Source organism: Neophocaena asiaeorientalis, unplaced genomic scaffold, assembly GCF_003031525.2.
Source record: "Neophocaena asiaeorientalis asiaeorientalis breed wild unplaced genomic scaffold, Neophocaena_asiaeorientalis_V1.1 scaffold240, whole genome shotgun sequence".
Taxonomy (NCBI): domain Eukaryota; kingdom Metazoa; phylum Chordata; class Mammalia; order Artiodactyla; family Phocoenidae; genus Neophocaena; species Neophocaena asiaeorientalis.
In genome coordinates, this window is record NW_020185331.1 from 522,274 (window position 1) to 542,921 (window position 20,648).

General features: G+C 42.5%; 1 protein-coding gene across 5 annotated transcripts in view; it reads right to left on the minus strand.

Moving 5' to 3' along the window:
• PIK3AP1 (phosphoinositide-3-kinase adaptor protein 1) overlaps positions 1–20,648 on the minus strand; it is a 113,520-nt gene that overhangs the window by 63,118 nt on the left and 29,754 nt on the right. The window contains exon 1 of one of the 5 annotated variants that reach the window (XM_024735109.1): positions 10,464–10,759. The exons of the other annotated variants lie outside the window; for them this stretch is intronic. The gene's annotated coding sequence lies outside the window, so the exon portion shown is untranslated. Of the gene's footprint in view, positions 1–10,463; positions 10,760–20,648 lie in introns of those variants that run through there. 5 annotated transcript variants of the gene reach the window in all.

A 20,648-nucleotide genomic window follows, 5' to 3' on the forward strand; every position in this document is an offset into this window, starting at 1 on the left:
TTGTCCTAGAGCCTGGCATGTGTGCTGACAGATGTCTACACAAGGCCCCAAAGTGTGATGGGCAGTGAGGCACATACTCCTGCTGCTTGTCCCCTGTCTGTGATTTCTCCCAAGATGCACTACTCCAGAAGGCCGGGCTGAGTGCAGCTTGGTCTCCAACCTTGTTCACACAGCAGGAATCCAGGTGGATCTTAGTGTCAAGAGAGGGGACAAAGAACCCTGGGAGTTTCAAGGAGGAACTGTTTATGACTAGGCATCAGAACCGTCAATGTCCTCTATCTTTCCTTTCAGTCCTACCTCACTTACTCAGTGCTAATTATCCCCCTGCAAAGGCTAAGTGCAGTGGTCTTCCCACCTCTCTGTGGTCCAAGCCAAGTTAACGGAAGGCTGCCATTTTCTCCATTGGATCTGCCCTTCCCCACATCCTTTTCTCCTTGACTGGTTACTACTAAAATGGCCAGGGACCATCTCCATGGACAGAGCTGTACACGCCATCCAAGCAACTCCCACCCACCACAGGAATCTGTGAAGGGAAGAGCCAAAAAATTAGGGATAATTGATATTCTTCTTCTTAATAATTATATAACACCACATCAAGCTTTAATTTTGTATTATTTGATGCCATTTTTTCATTTCTGAGGTTCTTCCTGGATGAGAAAATAACCCCATTGACTTAAAACATTCAGTCAGTTTCTTAAAGCTGTGAGAAGCACCCTGGAACTACTTATCGTTCTAGAATTGTTTAGACACTATCCTGCGTGGCTAGCGTGGTGGGTACCAACCTACTATAATTTACTGTACAGGTATAATCTCAGTGGGATAGACCCACAGTACAGTCTATTGCTTCAAAAAAAGAAATCTCTTCAGGGACTTCCTTCATGGCACAGTGGTTAAGAATCTGCCTACCAATGCAGGGGACACAGGTTCAAGCCCTGGTCCAGGAAGATCCCACAGGCCACAGAACAACTAAGCCCGTGTGCCACAACTACTGAGCCCGTGTGCCACAACTACTGAAGCCTGTGCACCTAGAGCCCATGCTTTGCAACAAGAGAAGCCACCACAATGAGAAGCCTGCGCACCGCAACGAAGAGTAGCCCCCACTCGCTGCAACTAGAGAGAGCCCGCGTGCAGCAACGAAATGGAGCCATAAATAAATTAATTAATTAATTTTAAAAAAGAAAACCTCTTCATTTCTCCCAAATTACTGACCCAATTAGTTGGCTGGCCAAAGAGTCAAAGCTCTAGTAAATATAATCAAGAAAAGAACAGAGAAATAGAAATAAGCCAAATAGGGCTTCCCTGGTGGCGCAGTGGTTGAGAGTCTGCCTGCCAATGCAGGGGACATGGGTTCGTGAGATGATAACAGCAGATATGGAGAAGAATTTTAGAAACATACTGATGTGAAAACTCATTGCTAAGAGTTTTTTTTTTAATTTCAATACAACTTTTATAGAAAAATATAAGTTACCAAAATTGTCTCAAAATAAGTAGAAAATCTGACTAAAACAGTAATCACACAGAAAATTTTTCTCACTTTTCAAATAAAATGTAAAGTACAGGTCACACACCCACTGCTGCATTGAATTTTAAATTGTAGTTGCCATGATGTTTTTCTTTACAACATTTAATTTTCCTATCTAGGAAAATTCCATTTATATAGGTTTTGTGTCTCCTACTAAAGTTTAAAAAACAATAAAGGATAGTCTTATTTTATATTAAATTTATTAAAATATTAAACCAAGCAATTAAATACCATAGACAACTGCAAAATCAAGTTTCATTCTCATAAAAACTTAATATGTGGTAAGGAAAGCACTAAAAATCAGTACAGAATAAAGAAAATGGTTGGTGAGGATGACAGCAGATGGTACTGAAAAACTTTAGCTATTTGGGGTGGGCATGGAGGGACAGAGAGACTGTTTAGAATCTTCCTAATTCTTATACACTCCAAAATAAAATTTAGATGGATTATAGATTGAAATGAACAATGAAAACAAATTTTAAAAATTAAAAAGATAAAAATATGGTTGAAAATTTTATCATTGTTTTGGGAAAAGATTTGTTTACTTTAAAAACAACTGAAAAAAAAAAAAAAAAACAACTGAAGAAATACAATCCAAAAAGCAATAGAGTTGATGACATGAATTTAAAATTTTAGTAAACAAATTTATAAAAACCTAAAAACTAAATTGTAATGCTTGGGCAGCATTAGTCATAATAGCCACAGGTGGAAACAACCCATTGTCCATTCTTTGATGAATGGATTGACAAATTATTCAGCCATAAAAAGGAATAAAATACCAATATATGCTACAACATAGATGAACGTTGAAAACATTATGCTGAGTGAAAGAAACCAGCCACAAAAGACCACATATTATATGATTCCAAATATGTGATATGTCTGGAATAGGCACATCTATAGAAACAGAAAGTAGATTAGTTATTGCCTAGGGCTGGGGTTCTTGGGAAGCTGGGGGAGGTTGGGAGATGATAGCTAAGGGTGTGAGGTTTCTTTTTGAGGTGATGAAAATATTCTAGAATTGACTGTAGTGATAGTTGCACAAGTCTGTGAATATACAAAAACATCATTGAATTGTATACTTTAAACGGGTAAACTGTTTGTTATGTTAATTATATCTCAATAAAACTGTTACCGAAAAATTCAATGGCAAACCACAAATTGGTTAAAAAATTTGATATAAATATGCCAAGGGGCTGATCTCCTTAATATATGAAGAGGTCATAGAAATCTCTTTAAAAATACCCAAAGCCCAATAAGTAGATAATTCACAAAGGAAGAAATAAAACTTACCTTCCCATTCAGAAAAACTAAAAATCATTCATTATCTCTAATCATCATGGAAATGCAAATAAAAATAATATATTACTATTTCACCTTTTCTAATTAGGAAATATTTGAAGGTGAGGTAGGACAGATACTCTCATTTGTTGCTGAAGAAACTATAAACTGGTACACCCTTTCTGGAAAGCCATGTGACCATATACAGAGAAAGAGCAAGTCTTTAAAATGTTCATATCTGGCCACATAATTCTACTTCTAGAAATCTCTCTTAAGGAGGAAAATAACTGTTCAAAATGTAGACAAAGATAGTGAACCAAGATGTCTGCTAAATAATTCTTTGCATTGCTGAGAAACTAAAAACAACCTGTCTGATAAAAGAATATTAAAAATATTATTTTCAAAGAGTCTTAAGTAAAAGCTTATGACATGTTAAGCAAAAAAGCAGAATATAAAATTATATATCTTACAATGTAGTATATCAATTATATAAAGGAAAATGCATTTTAAAAGGTCAGAAGAAAATGTATGGATAAACTGCATGATCCTTCCCCCCCTCCCTCTTTTCTTCCTTCTTTCCTACCTTCCAACTGTTCATGTATTTTCATATTCTCCACAATGAGAAAGCACTTTGATGATGGGGATGGGTGAAGAAAGAAGTTAACAGCTGAATCTTTTGTCTAATCACTTCATCAGCTTGGTATCATTTATGATGAGATTGGTCCTAATAGTACAGCACCTGGCAGATTTCCCCAGCGTTCAGATGGGTCCTATAAACAATCCCTTCCGGTAAGTCTATTCATTTAGTCACCTGAAGTGAATTAGCTACTGGCAGCTAATTCATTTCAAGAAGTCAGGCAGGATGCCATTCACTCTGTAGGTAGATTCTGGTGGCGCTGATTGCCAGCACCATCACTTAAGTTTCTTCAGCCACATCGGCCTCTTCCACAGCGCACTACAGACCGAGCCAGGGTCCAACCACTTGAGCAGATGCAGAGTTTCCTTTGAAGCATATACCAACCCAGACAAAAGTACCACTGAAACCCACCTGAAAGAGTGAGATGGCTCCAAAGTTTCCCACTTAAACATGTAGATTCCTCTTGCCCCCTCCCCACCTTGAAGATAAACAGCAGCTTTACTGTCCTGCGACTCAAATAAATAAAAGTTTGAGTGAAGGCACACTGAAAACCCCAAGGATCCTCGCCAGTTAAAGTCTTAATAAGACACCAATAGTATCCTTACTGCTTTAAAATTTAACAATATCCTCTCAGCTTTTATAAGGCCTGGGGAAACTCTGGAGAAATTATAGAAGAAGACTTTCTTTGTGCATCCAGCTCATCTATAAAGGGCCCTTGTGGCAAACACTCCTTGAGTTCAGTGGCAGGAAGTTTGTGTCCCCAGAGAACTTGGCTGCTTTCTCTCATTAGACAATAAGAACAAGCTAACATGGTGTGTTTCACCTTCTGCCCTTGCTGCCAGGTAGCTCAGTTTCAATGGTGGTTCTTAACCACTGTTAACATTTTCATCCAGGTCTTGGTCTTTCCTATTTCTCTTTTTTATATTGTGTTTAATTTTGGAGGCTGCTTCAAAACTTTGGGGATCTAGGCAGGATGTGAATCAATCTTTCTCAAAACTGGTATCTGCCAAAAGTCCTCAGATGTAGTCTTATGAGAATCAGTGCTTGGGCTTTTCATTTAGATGACAATGCCTTTAAAATGGGATGAAAAGACATTCCAGATTATCTGAATGACCACATTATAACTGGGCCCAGCCACAGGACTGTGGTGCCCGTGTGTGTGTGTGTGTGTGTGTGTGTGTGTGTGTGTGTGTGTATCATTTTGCAACTAGGTCATGCTAAGCTGTCAGGGGCTAATGAGGAAAGAAGACAGGGGGCAGGATGACATGTAAATGAGGCATTTGTGCCAAGTGAACACAAGAAGGTTTCCCCATACACTGCTTCACATAGAGAAATGCAGTGGGAGATCCAAGTCCCACAATAACACTGGAGAGCTGTAGCAAGCCCCTGGGACAGAATCAGCGAGCACCAGAGCTTTGCGCCACATACATGATGCTGCTTCAGTAAATGACCATCATCTATGACAAAACAAATGTAGTCAGTTTGCCCTGTATTTATTTTATGCGTGTATTTGTATCTGGTTCGTTTGTTTTGCTTTTGGAGTTGGGAAAGAACAATAAGCATCCGGAATTGAATATGTTTATACGTATTTCAACAACATCAAGATAATCTACCACCACTAAAGGCTCATAATTCTTTTTCCTTCACAAGGGAGTCTAAAAAGTTATTTAACATTATTTGGGTCTAAAGAAACTATGAATTTTAAATGAATTGAGTATGTGTATATACTTGGACACACACCAAGCCACATGGACAAGCTCATACTAGGTAAGAGGGCTGGTGACAGACTCCTGATTATTACTAATATTGACAACAATAAAAGTTACCATTTATTGAACATCGTGGTGACTGCTTTAACAGTCAATCTCATTTGGTTCTCACATCAACCCTGTGAGATAGAAATCAATATCCTATTCCTATTTGATAGATGGAAATGCGGTGCCTGAAGGATTGAAGTAACCCAGCCCAGCTCATGCAGCAAGCAAGCAAGCAAGAGGCAGAACGGGAATTCGCCCCCAGGGGTCTGTGCCTCCTTTGAGGATGTGGACCAGGGCAGGAAGCAGCATCACTTGCTATTCCTGGTCTGGGGTTGTAACTGTAGCTCATGAGACAATGACATAGGCTTTTGCTCACCAACACCTGGTGGTCCTGCCTTGTTCTAAGCAATACTGCCTTGGTTAGGTATGCCATGACCTGCCACCACGGCCAACAGGCACATTCCAAGGATGGGGTTTAAGTCAAAAGACACTGAACTCCAACTGAACCAGCCAGGGTCCCACGTGCTCGAGGGGGCCTCTGCCCCAAAGCTACAACTGTCTCACTTTCCAAATAAGTTTTCAGACCACAGTGCTTACTGCTTCTTTCCTGTACATTGGTGTTCAGTCAGGACTGTTTTTTGGTAGTCTGAGGGAGGGGTAGGGTAAGGATGGCCAGAGAATGATGTTTTCTGATCTGGAAGCGTTTTTTTGTTTGTGTGTTTTGTTTTCCAGAATATACAAGCTAACTTCTCTTGTAAGGTAATGCTAAGCTTTGGGGAAAGTACTATAAACAGGTATCTTTATTCTTTAAAATGACCACAACTGCCATTGTTGAGCATTTACTATAGGCCAGGAGCCATGCAAAACCCTTGATATATGTGATTCTATTTTATCATAACTAAGAGATTGGAATAATTCTGCCCATTTCACAGATGAAGAAAAATAGGACACCGAAATTTAAATAAATTGTCCAAGTCACACAGTGCACGCTGTATAGAAAGTTAACCCCCAAATCCACGCTCTCGTGTGCTCTGATAGTTTCCCACACTGGGAAGCAGGTGACTGGTACACAGGAGATGATTCCAAAGTGTACAGCAAACATGCAGTGACACTGAGCCACACAGTAAGAAAGCAGTCCCCTTTCAGTTCTTTCAATCCCACTCATATCAAGAAGAAAGGCTCAGTTTGGTAGGAGGATGCTTTTAACTTCTCCTTAACATGCTTACCTCTCTCTCTGAATCAGGGAAGGAACAAGGCCCTAAGCCCACAGGCTTCTGCAGGCATGAGTGTCTAGTAGAATTTAATACCACTGTTTTGTTTTTATTGTCTTTATTTTTATAGTTACCTTGTTTCTATCAAGAGATACTGGTTTTTCACTTATAGCAGCAAAGTTTCCTTTTAAAATAAATTTATTTAAATAAAAAAAACGGGCATTGACTTAAAGAAAATATTGTTAAGAGTACAAGGAAAAGTCTGGAAACAGACAGTGGTAATAGTTGCACAACACTGTGAATGTATTTAATGCCAAATTGTATACTTAAAATTGGTTAAAATGGCAAATATTATGTTACATATGTATATACATATATGTGTATATGTATATATATAGTCACAATTTTTAAAAATTGATAATGTAGGGGCTTCCCTGGTGGCGCAGTGGTTGAGAGTCTGCCTGCCGATGCAGGGGACACGGGTTCGTGCCCCGGTCCGGGAAGATCCCACATGCCGTGGAGCGGCTGGGCCCGTGAGCCATGGCCCCTGAGCCTGCGCAAATGGAGCGTGTGCTCCGCAACAGGAGAGGCCACAACAGTGAGAGGACCGCATACCGCAAAAAAAAAAAAAAAAAAAAAAAAAATTGATAATGTAATATACCCCCCAAAACCATTGAATTGTACACTCTATATGGGTAAATTGCATGGCATATAAATTATATCTCAAAAAAGCTGTTAAAAAAGATAAACCAAAACCCATGTTGAGGATCCTCAAATGACTGAAGTTTGGGAAAAGCTGAATTATGCTATACTGCTTTCATTGTTTTTTTTTAAATCACTCATTTTATTTATTTATTTTTTTAAATTAATTTTTAAAACATTTTTGGCTGCATTGGGTCTTCATTGTGGTGTGTAGGCTTCTCTTGTTGCGGAGCACAGGCTCTAGGCGGGCAGGCTTCAGTAGTTGTGGTGCACGGGCTCAGTAGTTGTGGCTCGCGGGCTCTAGAGCGCAGGCTCAGTAATTGTGGCACATGGGCTTAGTTGCTCCGCGGCATGTGGGATCTTCCCGGACCCGGGATCGAACCCGTGTCCCTGGCACTGGCAGGCAGATTCTCAACCACTGCGCCACAAGAAAGTCCCTATACTGCTTTCATTTTGTCAAGCTACATTTATTAGTGATTTTTTTTAAATAAGGTAAAGCAAAGGTGGGAAGGCAGGAAGAAGGCCTGTAGCATAAACATGTCGAATTATTTTATCTGACTTTTAGATAACAAGGAAAAAGAACGTGAACAGAGAAGGAAATTAAGGAGATAAATTTCAACTGAGAATTAAGAGCCTTCCACCAATCTAGCCGAAAATGGAATGAAATAGAAGTGGTCACTGGAGCCAGACAGGGGCCCACACGTGTCTCTGGGCTGATATGAAGTAGGAGGACATTATCAATTTGCATCTGGGATTTCCAGTGTGGCTGATGAAAGAAAGAGTGAAGAAGATTCAAAGGTTTCTTGGAAGAAAGCAGAAATGAATAGCGAAACAACCTAGGCAGCGTGGTCCATGAAGGAAAGGGGCCATGTTCCCTCTGCATTCGCATCCCGGATTGAGACCCAAATTTGACCACCACACAGGTGGGGCAGGAGTACAGAGAGTTGCCTGAGGTCTGGAGAAACTTCTGGAGGCTTTTCCACTCAGGATGAAATTTCTCAGCTATTATGAAGCTCATCCAGCCTATCTAAGCCATGATGATGAAATCATAAAACAACTATTTCTCAAAGCCTGACATAAAATGTTCTGAAGCCTGAGCTTCCTAATCACTGAGCAAGTGTCTACTGAATATGCATGACAAGGATCCCACGGGGGTTCCCAAGAGTGTGCCTCAAGAGTGTCGGCCTTAAGGAGCTTACAACTGAACTGGGAAGGTGAGGCTCCACGTGAAACAATTGAGAGAACTATGTGATACCAGCAAGCATTATGAGACCATAAATATAGCTAAATAGAGTGAGTTATGTTTCCAAGTGTTTATAAAAGTGCCGGCACATGAAAAATGTAACAGAAGTTTAGAAAGTTGAGAAAAACTTCCTGAAGGATGAAGAAGACAGGTTAATTTACTTTAACTAAGGCAAATAGCATTTAGGTGCTGAGATTACCATTCTTGTGAAAAAAGCATATTTTCCATTTAAATTAATAAAATAATTAGTAATTCATTCCTTTATTCCTTCAACAAACATCCAATGCCTATCAATGAATAACAAATATTCAAAGCCTATCCTAGGCCCCCTAAGAAATGTCAGGGTGAGAATATTTCTGTCCTCGCTGATAGTGGAGGGACCACACAGGAGAGAAACAGCTTCTCTCCAACTTCCACAGACAAACGATAACAGGAATAACTTCAAAACAAAACATTACAATGGATAAGCAGGGATTTATAAAACACAGTTTATGGCCACTAACGGATCAAAGAAGGAAGGACATCCCCAAAGACGTGACAAGTAGGGCCTTGAAAGGCACAGAGAATGCGGGCACCGGGTAGGAAGGACTTTCCTGGCAGAGGTAAAGGCATGGTTAAGGACACGAAGGCAAGACAGCAAATGATGTGTGTGGGCCACAGGAAGCAAGGGGGGCACCTTCTATATGAAGCAGGGAGGGAGGGTGAGGGGAGAGGGACAGGGAGGGAACCCCAAATGCCATGCTAGGAGTTTGGTTTACACATAGAAGACCTGTCACTAAATAGTATTCATGAGAAAAAGAAATTCTGTAAAATATAGATTAAAACCCTAGGCTGTTTGTTTTTGGCCACGCCACGCGGCTTGCAGGATTTTAGTTCCCGGACCAGATCAAACCCGTGCCCTCTGCAGTGGAAGTGCAGAGCGCTAACTGGACCACTAGGGAATTCCCAAAAACGTAGTTTTATTTTTCTGAAAGTTGAAGAATTTTCTTGAATTTGCTTGTTTTTGAAATAATTCCAGACACACAAGTAGAATATGTCAGCTCTTTTCTAAATCTTGGTCAGAATCGAGAAGCAGAGGGGCTGACCACCCACCACACCTTGAGCAAGCAGTGTCTCTAAGTCTGTAAAATAACATGAACTAGTGGCTAACAAAGTGTTACCAAGCCAACATCCTGCTCTACCTGCTTTCATGAGCAAATAAGATGCTATAATTAACCCAATGTCATACCACAAGCATGGTTCACAAAATGCTTAGAAAAATGGTTCTTAAGTAGACGAAATATTTCTCCTACCGTGTATCTTGTTTACACTAGCTATAAGCTTAGAAAATCAATGTCATAGCTATTGTTATGTCCTTAGAAAGCACAAAGGGAGACCTCAGTCCTGGCCTTGTCCCCAGATTCCAAATGTGTGGATCCCAGTGAAGGAGCTTCTGCTCCACTGCAAAAGCATGTGGGTTCGCGGGGGGATGTGAGAGGCTGGCAGTGGTGGGACTCAGATCTTGAGTTTCAACAACCCCACCTTCTTGCTGCTTCCTGGCAAACATCAAGATTGCTTTTTCATTTTAGTCATCACCCATGGGTCTTTCTCTCTCCCTTTTCACCCACCTTGGTTAATGGGTATTGAATTTCCCATCCACCTAACCCCTTTCACTTAAAAAACTCCCAACACAGTGACAAGTATACCCAACCCGCAAGTCACCAGCTACCCCCTGAAGTCACGTACAGTCATCAATCAGAACGATGTTAAGAGGGTCAGTGGAATGCCAGACTCTTACCCATCACATGTCTTACTGGCACTAAAGTCAGGGGAGGGAGGAGGTGGTGATTATTTAGTGGTGTTAGTGCAAGTTCATTAGAGTGACATCAGTCATTGTCCTTGTCACCTTCATCATCATCATCCTCATGATGCCAAAAAGGTAAGGCAGAGCCCTGTGGACACATCCCCAATTCAGACTTTAAATAAACTCATGGGGGCCACTCTGCCTCCCTGGAAATAAGGAGAAAGTAGTAGAAAGGAGAAGGAAGAATGGATCCGCTCCTCCCATAAGCCCACACTGACTTCCTGAGGCAGTCGACGCTGCTGACTTTCCCCACACAGGCTGACTCACCTGTCACATCCGACCTGCTTTGCCATCCAGATGGTCTGTGTCAGCTGCAGATTCCTGAGGCTGCCCAGTTTCACTGCACATCGATGGATCTGCAGCACTTGGTAGAGGGCTCTGGATCAGGAATCTACTGTACATCAACCCCAGTCTTTTCCAGCTCACATAGACAGGGAATCGTTTTTCCTTTATTCACCAGGTAATTCCCCTGGCCCTCCTCAAGGTACTCAAAGTTCAGGATAAGGCGGTAGGACAAGAGGAGAGGAGAGCTCAGGCCCCTAAGACCTTTATCCAGGCCCCACCTAGTTGCTCTAAATGAGCTACTCGAAGTGTCAGTTTAGTTTAGTTTTGTTTTAAAGCAAAGGATGATGGTTCTTCCCGTCCCCTCCCCAACTCACCCTACTTGCTCTTCAGCTTGAATAAAAATAGCCCCACAGCTGAGGCTGCCATGACAACCGATGAAAGTATGGGCTCACCCTTGCCCACCAATGATAAAATCTGCCTCCAGCTCTCCTACCCACCCAGCTGGGGCTGGGGCCCTCCAACCCCCTCCCAAGTTCAACCTTCAGGAAACTTTTCTGAGCACCACAGCCAAGTCACTCTATCCTCACCCGACAAGCTGAAGGATATTTAGAGCTCTTGCACCACCCAGTGCCTCAGAACTTTTTAATGTGTTTTCATTTGTTCTCTTCTGTGTTCCCAGGCACATGTGACAGATGTGACCACCTCCCTTTTGCAGATGGGAGAACTGGAGGCATGGGGACATGAACTGACTGGCCCTAGGTCATTAGCTGCTGGTTTAATGGTTGAACCACATTAAGAACTCAAGATTCCCATCTCCTAGCCAGTTCCCAGACCAAAGGAGCAGCTGCTCTTGGGAAACATGACCCCAGTGGGGAAATAATTTCCCTGTGTGAGCTGCTTCCTGGCCACAGGCTGAATGAAGTTCCCTCAACCAGTCTCTGCGATAAATCTGGGAAGGGTTGGGGAAAAATCTGCTGCCACATCATGGGATCCAGGTTCCACAGAAACCCATTTCTATCCTGGACCCATCATCTCTGGGGCTGCTCCAACCAAGCACAGCTTCACTGCCCAAGTTTATCAAGAGCTTTAAGACACACTGTCCATACCTACATTCCAAAGGCCACCACTGGGGAGAAAGTTCTCCACCAGGGCTCTCAGGGCTGGAGGCCAGCAGGTCCCTGTTTCATTGCTCAGGAAACCCCATTGTTGCTAACAAAGCAGGGGCTACTACAGCCCCCCAGGAAAGCTTCCTCTTTCTTCATCTCTTTCCGACACTTATAAATGTGCTTCCTCTCTGTATGTAAATTTTGCTCAAATGGCATGACACAGACTTGTAATGAGGCCATTAATAACTAGTCTTTAAACTGCTTCTTCTCGGTTTCCTGGATCAGGAATCAATTCTAATCTAAGTAGACACTGATATCTGGATTTACTGGTGTGAGGACAAATGGGCTTTGTTTGGAGCAGACCACGAAAATGCAGTTTATTTTCACCCAGCCAAGAACTGACAGGATGAAGGCAACTCTTGATAGTAGAACCAAGGTTAAGAAATTGTAAAGAAAACTCCTCTCCTTTTGTCTCTCTACCACTCAGTCATCACACTTCCAGGAAGGGCCAAGAGGGTGTTTACCTGCCCCCACTTTTGCTGACATTTAGCATTCTAACCAGCTGAAACTCTGAAACTGGACTGGTCAGTTTCACTTTCCATCTTTGGAATGGGTAACTTTCTCTCACTCCTCACCCTGAAATGCTGTATCTGGTTTTCATGTACCATCAAGTTGGGGTAGGGGCATGCTCTCCTCAGTGATCTGCTTTAAAAAAATACAAAACAACAAGATGGCATCCAAATCTGCTTAAATAATTGTGGGTCAAAATAAAAACCCCTTTATTTTTTATCCCCAAATTAAAAAAACCCAGGAGCTGCTGACAGCCCCCAATAATTAAAACCTGGCGACTAAGGGCAAGGCTCTAAAGATATGGTGTAGTATTTCCTAGCAACATAAATGCAGCTAGCAAGGGGATCTGGAAGAGTACAGTCAAGGAAGCCACAGAAGGCCTGGATTTAAGTCCCATCTCCCAAGTCACAGGGTATTGTGACTTTTCAAAGCTTCAGTATCCTTTCTTTTAAAATGAGAATATTCACACCTGCCTGGCCTGCTGCACAGGCTTACTGGGATTAAGTGAGAAACCCTTAGAAGCCCTTTGAAAACTTTAAAGTACTAGACAAAGTTATTTGTTATTTTTGTTACTATTCATTTAACGAATGAGAGTTCCTATGAAATGATTCTCCATGTGGAAATGAGCAGAAGCATACCTCTGCATACAGTAGTCCAGGGCTAGCCAGTCCAACGTGACCCAGGAAGTGAGTGTCAGGCAACCCAGGGATGCTCTGGGTAGCCATGGAGACAGACACCAGCAGAGATCCCGCTACCTCCAGGCAGGCAGGAGCAGCAAGTCTTGATTATCCACAACAAGCAGGCATCTGCCCCCACCAGACTGCCCAGCAGATCACTATGGCAGCTGATAGGGACTTTTAAAGTGGGAACTGAACTGCTCTGGGCTCAGGGTTTCCATCGCAGTGGAAGCCTGCATTCCCCAGGCACAGTCACACTCTTAGAAGAGGTGGCATGGCAAGAGGCAGTGTAGCACAGCAGTGAGTGAGAGGGCTCTGCATGTGTTCAAATCACAACTCTGCCACTTACCTCTCTGTGCCTCAGGTTCCCCGTGTGCAAATGGAGATGATGATACCACCTACCACGTTCAATAGTTGTAAGTATAGAATGAGCTGATTCATATAAAACACTTAAAAGAGTACCTGACAAAGAGTAAGCACAGAAGAGTCATTAGCAATTAGAGTCGTTTATCCGTCGACCAAATTGTTCTTCCACGAGTCTGTGATTTCTTTGCGGGCAGATTCCCTGATATTCATCTTTGGATCCCCGGGGTCTAGAAATCACCGTGAGAAATCAATAAATGCTTCTTGCATGAATGGATGAATCGATGCATAAGACCAACCACCTAAGTTACCAGCTGGGGGGAAAAATACAACACAGGGAGGATCACTGAAAGGCCTTGGGCCTTGAGCCTCTTAGTGTGGAATCTGAAGAGAAGCGGGAAACTGACTAATCCCCACTTTATGTTGGCAGGCTGAACCAAGCTGCCCTGAAATTTGGTGTGGTACACTGCGTTAGTCCAGGTCTTCTGGGAAGCAAACACTAAAATGGGATTAAAGAGGATGCAAGGATTTTATTAGGGAGGGAAGCTGGGAAAACCATCAGATGGACTGAGCCTGATAGAACAGCAGGAAGGAAGGATGGGTGGAAGCAACCTAGACCACTGAGTAGTCTAAAGAAAGTTCGGCAAGATGAAGTTGGCTATTGGAGGAGTCCTGTGTCTTCTGGGAGCTGACCTGGGAGCTGACAGCCATGCTGTCATTGGCTGGGAGCAGCCCGTGGGAAAATGCCATGATGGATTCAGAGCAGAGGCCTGGGGCCTCAGTCAGTTGCACTCCTGGCAGCTGGAGGTCTGCAAGATGCATTCTCATGGCTGCCACATATATGGTAGTCCTTAAGAGCATGGGATTCGGTGCTCTTACCAATCTAAGGTGAATCCCAGCTCTTATAGCTGGTCACCTTCGGCAAGTTACTCAACCTCTCCATGCCTCATTTTCCTCATTTGTTAAATGGAAATTATAATTTCAACCTCTTAGGATTGTTAGTGTTGAGCACTGGGCCTGACATATACTAAGTGCTCATTAAAAAGGCAGCTGCCATTCCCCTGACCATTATTATTATTAATAATGAAGTACTTCTATTAACAGTTAGGACATGAGAACAGCCCCCACTGTCACATACTTGGACTTGAGTTTTATGAGTCTAAAACCATGGCTTGGCAGTATCACAATTCAAACAACCAAACCAGTTTGTCTACAAATGAAATGTCTTAGGGACTTTCCTAGTTCGGCTATTTCCTGAAAGGGAAAGGTGGACTGTATTGTGCCAGAATCCATCTACAGCCACAACTCCCTCTGTTCTCTTCCACTTGCTGCACTTCGTCTGCAATGTCCTTGGCCTGTCCCCTGCCAGCTATCCACCTTTGAATGAAAGCGTAGTCAGCACACCTTCCCCCCAAGAACAGGTTCAGAGAGACACGACCCTGCTATGCTGTACGTGTTCTGAGCACCCGTTTGGGACTCCTTGCTTGCCTTTGTTTCTGTGACCTTAATTCTTTCTTTAAAACCTTGGCCAACTTTCTGGTAGTGGTCACTGCTGGCCGCTGCTGGCTTCTGGCCACTCCATCTGACTGGAATCCACAGTGTCCCCTTGTTGGGCTGGCTATGACCTAGGGCAATCACAGCTTTCATGGCCCCAGTTCAGCGGGCTCGGGCCTCTCCCAGCCTTGCTGACACTTGTGCCTTGGTGGCAGTAACAACTAAGAACCCACAAAAAAGAAGTCTCCAAACTGGAAACCATACTCTTACCCCTTCTACCACTACCTCAGAGGCTTTTTCTCTAACCTCCATTTCCCAGAGGGTCACCAAAAACACACTGGGATTTCTGGGTTTTGGTTGTTTTTTGGGGTTTTTTTTAAATCTTTGAAGGAATGACCTTCAGGTTTTTTTTAACTGAAAAGAGTCAAAATCAAACTAAAACTGATTGATTTTATTTAATAATTAACATCTTAACAAAGCTGATCAAACTGTTTCTTCCAGAATGATATTCTCCATTTTAGAGGGACTTTTCTAGGGAATTTTAAGTTTCTGTGTTGGAGCTGGAATCCAACACCTGAGCTGCCTTGTTTTAGCCTGACGTTGGAAAGCCAAGAGCAGGAAGTAAAGAAACTGGTTGAGTGCCCCCCAATGAAGCCGACTAGGCTTTCCCACCTGAGAGGGGATGAGGTCTCTCGGAAGTGAAGGTAAAGCCTCAGAGCGGTAAACAGGCTGGCCACTTACACATATGGCCAACGTGAGCACTGAGCCCATCTCGGAACTTGGCTTCTTTTTCTCCTCTGGTTCCCCAGACAGAGCTAGGAAAGTGCTGGCCACCCTGACACCAGAAATGCCCAGTGCCAGTGAGACTGAGAATTCCCACCACCAGGGAGAAACACTGGTTGGACAGTCATCTGCCCCCATTACACATGAAAATATTTATAAGCTTAGTAATCAGCCTCTTCACACCACCTTGGCCTCCTGTTTGCATTGATCCCTCTCACTAACTGAAAAATCAATCAGATTTGATTTCCTTGCAAATCCAAATTCTTAAAAAATGATCCCCTGAAGTAAAATCTGGGTGTGCTCGCACTCCTACCCTCAGGTCAGTGATTCATTAACCATCGGGCCCCCAGTGAGTCACATCCCTGCTCACAGATGGCCTCCCTGGCGTTACGATAGAGTGGACAATATGATTGTATTTCGGAGCCCCTGTGCAGCCCTGACACTCTGTGAGTGACACCACACCAGCCTCGCCAACTACATTCTCAGCTTCTGTGAACATTTCTCCCCAACCAGCCCAGTCTGGTTATGTATCATACAAGATACACGGTGTGAGGTCATACTTTCTGGTTCAGAGTCATAAGCATGAGGGCAAAATACAGTTTTCACTACTATTGTATATTTAATTACAGAAACCACTAGAAACCTAATCAACATTGGGACCAATATCAAGAAAAATCTATCACAGTGATTCAAAATTTCTCAGAGGGGAGGCAGGAGTGTTTGCAAATGTCCTGTCAGTGATGAATTAGAATGGAGAAACTGTGTAGCTTTTAAAGCACAGTCAACATTCTATTATGTTTTAACTATAATTTTTATAGTATGAACTATGGAAGGGGGACATATGTCAAAAGGGAGCATGGGTTAAAACAGGTGGAAAGGGACTTCCCTGGTAGCACAGTGGTTAAGAATCCGCCTGCCAATGCAGGGGACACGCGTTCGAGCCCTGTTCCAGGAAGATCCCACATGCCGTGGAGCAACTAAGCCCGTGAGCCACAACTACTGAGCCCGTGCACCCCACCTCTGAAGCCCGCGCGCCTAGAGCCCGTTTTCCACAGCAAGAGAAGCCACCACAATGAGAAGCCTGCGCACCGCAACGAAGAGTAGCCCCCGCTCGCCGCAACTAGGAAAGCCCGTGTGCAGCAACAAAGACCCAACACAGCCAAAAATAAATAAATAAATTTATTAAAAAAAAAAAAAAGCAGGTGGAAAACTGCTTCCCTGTAATCCTTGCAAGGTTCAGTCTACCTCTCACCCCTCCCCTCAGCCTCTGTGCCCCTCCCACTAAGAGCCCACAATCCACAAAACCTTGCCCTTGCTCACTTTTCCTCTCCATGATATTGTAGGCCCTTTGTATGTTGTCTTTTGCAAATCCAGCAGTCACAATATGGTTTATTTCCCTTTTGGTTAGGGTTCAGCAACCTTCCAAAAGTGGGGACCCCAGACACAGACCCTTATAGGCAAAGAGGACAGTGCCACACTCGTATGAAGTAGGCAAGGAGCACCTGGAAGGCTCTCATGCACAAAACCTCCCCCCACCTCCACATTCTACTAATAAAAGCTTCATCTGAGTTATGCTGGCGATAATGCAAATACCCCGGGGAAAAGTTCAGCTTCATGGTCACTCACACCTTAGTAAGAATTATTTTTGAATCTTACTTCATCAGGGTTTGAATGACACCTGAAAATCATTTAGAGCAAAATTCCACTCAATAAAGGATTTTTTAAAAATCATAGTCAAACTCTATTTGAATTCCTATAGTAACAAAAGCTCCCTTCTTGGAAGGGTCTAACTCTACTGATGGGTATTTGGAATTATCTGTGAAAGCTCATCCTTGTCTTCAGCCCAACCCTGTAGAATCTGTTAAGATGGTTCTGCTACAAGGAAAGGAAATTCCAACTTAGGATGCCTTAAACAATAAGGACATTTATCTCTCAGAATAGCAAGTCCAGCAGCTGGGAGGTTTGGGGGTGGCTGACATAAGGATCCAGAAACATCGTCACGGCCCTGGTTCTTTCCATTTCTCTATTCTGTCATCTTCAGCATGAGCTTCATTCTCACGTTGGTAGCATGATGGTTATGGCAGGTGCAGGTTCACTTTGGACCAGAGGAAAAAGAGAAAAATATTCCCCCCCCGAGCGTGGAATATAAACTCTTCCCTTCACTCTGACTGTTTCAACTCATGTCACATGCACAATAACTACCACCAGGGGGATGCCAGGCACTCACTGACTCCACTAATCATCCAGGGTGGAAGGAATGTTGGAACTTCCACTGTGATACCCACCACTCCTGCCTCCCAGGAACATCCACCTCAAATGGAGTTCTTCCTTCCCCCACAACTCACACACAGCCACAACCCTTTCCACGACATGACAGCTCATACAGCATGTTTCCAAACTCTCTGGTTGCCCTTCTCTGGATATAATCTAGTTGGTCAGTTTCCTCCTAAAAAGGTGTCACCCAGAATGAAACACCATTCTAGGTAGATATAGTGAAATTATAATATTCCACGACTGGGGAGCTATCTTTTTATTAATGTAGCTTAATTTTGTAACAGCTTTCAGCAGCTGTTAGTCAAGTAGTCAACCTTAACCTGTAGCTCATCTTTACAAGTCAATTGCCATGCTGGACATCTAACTTGCTGCACTAGTTGAGTTGCTGTTATGGACCTCAGAGCAGAACTTAGGATCAACCCCACTGAACCAGATCAAGATAATTTTGAATAATGCTTCTGCCACTCAGTGTAATAACTACCCAACCACCTATAAATGTTATGTATCTATAAATCTGTATTCGTTTTCTAGGGCTGCCATAACAAAATAACACAGACTGGGTGGCTTAAACAACAGATATCTATTTTCTCACAGCTCTGGAGGCTATCTCCAAGATCAAGATATCAGCAGGTCTGGTTTCTGGAAAGGAAATCTAAGACCAGAGTCTGGCACTCCACTAGATAATCCTTTAAGGAGGACCGTAAATAATCCAATTACCTTCTCGTATTATGCTGAGATCAGTCACTTTGGAGAAGAGATTTTGACTAAATGTTGGAGAGTGTTGAAGAGAAAGACCATTCTAGAAACTGGGGCATTTCTAAGTTGAGTAAAAAGAGGAGGACTCTACTAGGGTGTTTCCACAGTCAGAGTGCGTGACTTTGGACACGAAGGTGCTGAATCAGGGGGCTGCCGAGCAGTGAGCTGTCTGGAGATTGGAGGAAAAAGAGCTAGAAGGTTATCAAAAGGTAAATTCAGCTACTTCCCAATTTTACTTAGGACATGAGTAGCGGCAAGTGAAATTGACACACTGACAATTACCCTGAGTGCCCATAGCATAGATTGGCCATGCCTGTCTTCACTTCTTTGGTCTGCAATTAGCCAGGTGGGCAGTGACCACTTGGCATTTTGCCCAGGGACTTGAAGACCCATGTTTTATAGACATGATGAATGGAAAGCAATTGCTATGCTTTCTCACTCATACCCTCTTTAAAAAACATAAACACAAATATAAATAATAAATAAGTATATGGGGGTGTGCTATTAGAGCAACTACACATAAATACTAAAGAATTAAGTAGGTAGCAATAGTTAAACAAACACCTGTTTGTAATTAGCTCAGTTACTAACTGATCCTTAACTGTTCCTTCTTAGATTAAATCCCTTAATTTAAGAGGCAAAAGCCTACTCTCCAGGTGGATTTACAATTCTAATGCCTGAAGCTTTAGGGTAACATGATGTTATTAACCCCTCTAGCCAGGTGTTTGTTTTTCCTTCTTGCTGGTTTGAGCAAGTACTCAAAAGATGGGGAAGAGTGGCTAGAGGGTCTGCAAAGGACATCTGATGCTTGAATCTCCTTTCCCACAACCAAACGCCTATTTCAAACCAATAAAACTGGCACATGGGAGTTCATCTTTGCAAGAGCTGCCTCCTCCCCAAGGAAGGTCTCTTGTCTTCAATTTCCTCAAGGAAGAAACTGTCAAGGGCGAAGAGAAGCACCATTTTTCGTTCCCTGCTCTAATCTGTACTGCCTTGGCCAACATTATGTGGTTAGTATGTGCTGACATGATACCTGGGTGGCGAGAGAGCTGTGTGACCCTCTCTCCCCACTTTTTTTTTTCTTTTGCCCCATTAATAGATGATTTTTAGCCACTTTACCAACTGACACCAAGCCTTGCCTCTGGTCTCTCATCAAAACCTTAGCAGAGTTTTACATAAACTGAAATTTACATTCAACCGTCACCATAGCAACCATCACACAGAATTAAATACAACTTGTCCCCCCTCTGATATCATCTACTTTTTTTTAAGAGCTGTTTTTCTTTTCAGTTGCTAATCTGAGCTATTCAGAAGATAACCATTAAAAATCTATTTTGAAAAACTGCATTTAAACAGATTGTAAGGAGGTTTTCAAAACAGGCATTTGAAATGGTTTCTAGACACTTAGCACCATACACTTTCTCCCTCAGTTGGTGGCTGTACATTGCTGAAGTCTCAAGGATTCGCCCTCTGCACTGGAAATTGTTAAAATCAAAACAAGGCTTCGCTCATAATTGTGACAACCATCCCTTGAAAGGTGCCCCAAGACAGTGACCCTGAGCTAGGGCAGAAAATTCTGCTAATTTCCAAATGGATTTACATCATGTTTAAAAAAAATTTTTTTTTTTAATAAAACATTTCGGTTTGACTATTCAATGTGAAATTGGCAAATCTCCTGAAATTTTCAGGATTCACCTGTTGACTGAAGAGGAGATATTCAATTGTGAATGTGGCTCAAGGCCATGTGGAAATATGCAAAGGTAATGGAGAGTAAACTAGAGATAAAAGGATGAAATATCCCCACCCAAGAGGTCTACTTTTTTTCTTATTCTAGAGTAAAATGCCACAAGAGCCCTGAGTATTTGCAGCTGTTGGAAATATATTTCAGATTTAGAAAAGGGTAAGAAAAGATCTTTCTAAATTTTACTAAGACCAGAAAAAAAATCTACTTATGACCCTAAACCCAGTAACAAATTAATGTGCACCTATCTCGTTACTCCATCTCATTCCCTTGCTACTTACAGTCCCAGAAATTGGCAATTCAGTTGTACTGAAAATTGAGACAACAAAATTAAGTCATTTTTCATAAGCCAAATAATTTGATCTTGTTTATTTAAAGCCAAACTATAATGTGATACTCCAAT